This window comes from Dermacentor silvarum, chromosome 1, assembly GCF_013339745.2.
Source record: "Dermacentor silvarum isolate Dsil-2018 chromosome 1, BIME_Dsil_1.4, whole genome shotgun sequence".
Lineage (NCBI taxonomy): Eukaryota > Metazoa > Arthropoda > Arachnida > Ixodida > Ixodidae > Dermacentor > Dermacentor silvarum.
Genome location: NC_051154.1, coordinates 2,996,351 through 2,999,022, shown reverse-complemented (window position 1 = coordinate 2,999,022; position 2,672 = coordinate 2,996,351). Strand labels below are relative to the sequence as shown.

The following is a 2,672-nucleotide window of genomic DNA, read 5'->3' as shown; positions in this document are numbered from 1 at the left end:
CGAGAGGATGACCGATTTAAGTAGAAGGTACTATAATTTGGGATACGGAAAATATCTGTATCGTTCATTGACCATGTTTCTGTTAACAGTATCGTATCAAATGATTGCCCTAGCTGTTCAAAAAACAAGTAGAGGTCGTTTTTTTTATTTGAGACTGAGCGGATGTTCAGATGAAAGCATTTAAAGGATTGCAGAAATTTTTTTCCTAAATGCTGACTGAATACTTGTGGCAATATGTAAGTCTCCCCACTTGCACAAGTCATCGTTATCAAGAACTGTTTTTAAACGAGCTTATCAAGATCTCTCGCGGTAGAAACAGCCACTGCGCGTTCACCGTCTGCTTTTCGGACAAGAACACGGCTGTTGCTATGCCACACATATTTGTAGTTCGCGCGCTTCGCCCATATCTTTGTCTCAAAGAGTAAATCACGGGTCCTTTTTGTCACATTTTCAAGCAGGAATACATCGTCTTTCGATTCACGCAACTTCTTTCTGCTTTTCCACCAGCGGTCCCTATCGGCTTGTTTCGCGAAGCGACAGATTATACCCGGTATCTTTTCTTTTTTTGACGGCAGCCGGTGAACTGAAACAACGTCATTTTCTGAGAGCTGTGGAAGTTCGAGCTTCATGGCTACTTTGTTTAGCTTTTCGAGCAGGTTTTCTTTTTCAGAGTACTGAATCCCATGAAATTCCAGGTTTAAGCGACGGCTCCTCCATTCAAGTTGGTCAATTTCAGCTTGCAGCTGATTGATGTCACTCGTTTCCTTCAAGCCTTTCGGTTCTGCGTTTTAGTTCCTTGATCTCATTTTCATTTCGCTCTGTTCGTTGTTGCAGTTCATCGTACTGTTCGCTCAGAAATTGTAAAGTATCTTCAATGCCTTCAACTACCTCTCGGAGTGGCAACAGCTGGTCAAGCTTTCCGTTAATTGTCATTAACAACTGCCGCACGTCTTGCGCGTCAGAATCATCACTAGATTTGTTGGGTTGCACACGTAATTTCTGTCTTCTACAAGACGTGCAGCGCCAAGCCAGGCGGTATGCATCTCCCTCTGACTTAATTGTCGTGTCCGAGATTCCTGAGCATTTCCCGGTGTGAAATTTAGAAGTACAGTCACTACATTCAATGGTAGAGTCTAAAACAGTAAGCGTTAGCTCACAAGTGGCACATATCACATTGCAGGACATGGTCACAAATTTGGCAGCAGCAGCAGCAGCATCAGCAATAGGGAAAAAAGTACGAAGTATAGAAATACTAACCTGCAAAAAGGCAGGTTGTTACTTCGACGATGCTTCTTCGATGCTGCCGCTGCCGCCAATGTGAAAGCAGGCCTCGATTTCCAGTACTTTATAGCTTGCTCTTCGACGGTGGCGCTTGATGAAGACTGCGGCGTGATCCGGACAAAGAGAGCTTGCAGCAGAGACGCTCGCCGAGCTACGCCCACAAAGATTGAAGCAAGCACGGTAGCGACGTCACAGGACAGCCGACGTTATCTGCAAAAAGGCAGGTTGTTACTTCGACGATGCTTCTTCGATGCTGCCGCTGCCGCCAATGTCTTGGCGGCAGAACAAGCTGCTTTGAAAAAGAGAACGAGAAACATCTTTTTTTGAGATTTTCTGTTGCACCTTGCCTCCAAGCGGCCGCCGGCAGAAGCTGAAATTTGACGTCATAACACCCGCCCGCGGCCAAGGTCGGCCACAGCTGTCGCTGTGTTTCCAGGGGTGTCGGTCCCTTGCAGCGTTTGTTTAACCCCTTTCGGCGATCTTTGCACGTGGTCTGTCTCAAACACTACCCCCGTCGGCGCTCCACTCAGGTGGTGCGTCTTACATGAGGCTTGCCGCGGTCGTCGCTCGGTATTGACGCGTTCGTCGCGGCAGAAGGAAATGCCAAGACATTGCTGTTATAACAGCATCGTCGGTCGTGACACGCCGTCGCACACGTTTCCCAGAGACAAGAAGGTGCGTAAACTTTGGATACCTGCCTATTAGAGAGCTTTATCTTGTCCGGTAATCGGGTAAACGCGGGCGTTGGGTCGTTCGGGCGGAACCGTAAACGTGACCAGCCTGTATGGTGCTGCCACCTGGTGGCGCAGAGCTCAAACAGACAAAAACAGCTAATATTGCAGTAACCAAGTCTTTTCTACTTCGCTGCTGGTGTAAATCTTCGGCAGCAACACGATTACGCCACTGCCGAAAATTTACGCCAGGAAATGACCAATAATTTTTGCATAAGTGTCTGGCGCAGAGCGAAATCTTCGCGCTACGGTTCGAGAAAACCTGACCGGCACTTCCACGGCCGCCTGCTCTTCTTCGTCGCTTGACGCGGAAGGCTCGCAACCGTAAGCGGTAATATTTCTCGCCAAGTTGGAATGGCCCTCGTCTTCAGACGTGTACTCATCGCTGGTAGACGCACCAGAACTCGAATCCATGCTCGCGATGGCGGCGTCGGCGCGCTTCGAATGACCGCGGCCGGCCCACTGGCTATCCGACGAGGGTGTCGTGACGTCACGCCTTCCAACTCCCGTGGGTCGGCCGGCGAGGCGCGCGCTCACAAAAACGCAAAAAATAAAGCCATCGGCTCAAAAATGAGCTAAGTGACTACTTCTTTTCGGTGTAATCATACACTGAGGATTCATTTTAAGCATTTTCGTAAAATGTTCAGATTTTGTGTCCGT

General features: G+C 48.6%; 1 pseudogene; it reads right to left on the bottom strand.

Annotated features, from left to right (window-relative positions):
• Window positions 1-274: 274 nt before the first annotated feature.
• Window positions 275-1,185, bottom strand: LOC119449397 (uncharacterized; annotated as a pseudogene).
• Between the last annotated feature and the right edge of the window lie 1,487 nt (window positions 1,186-2,672).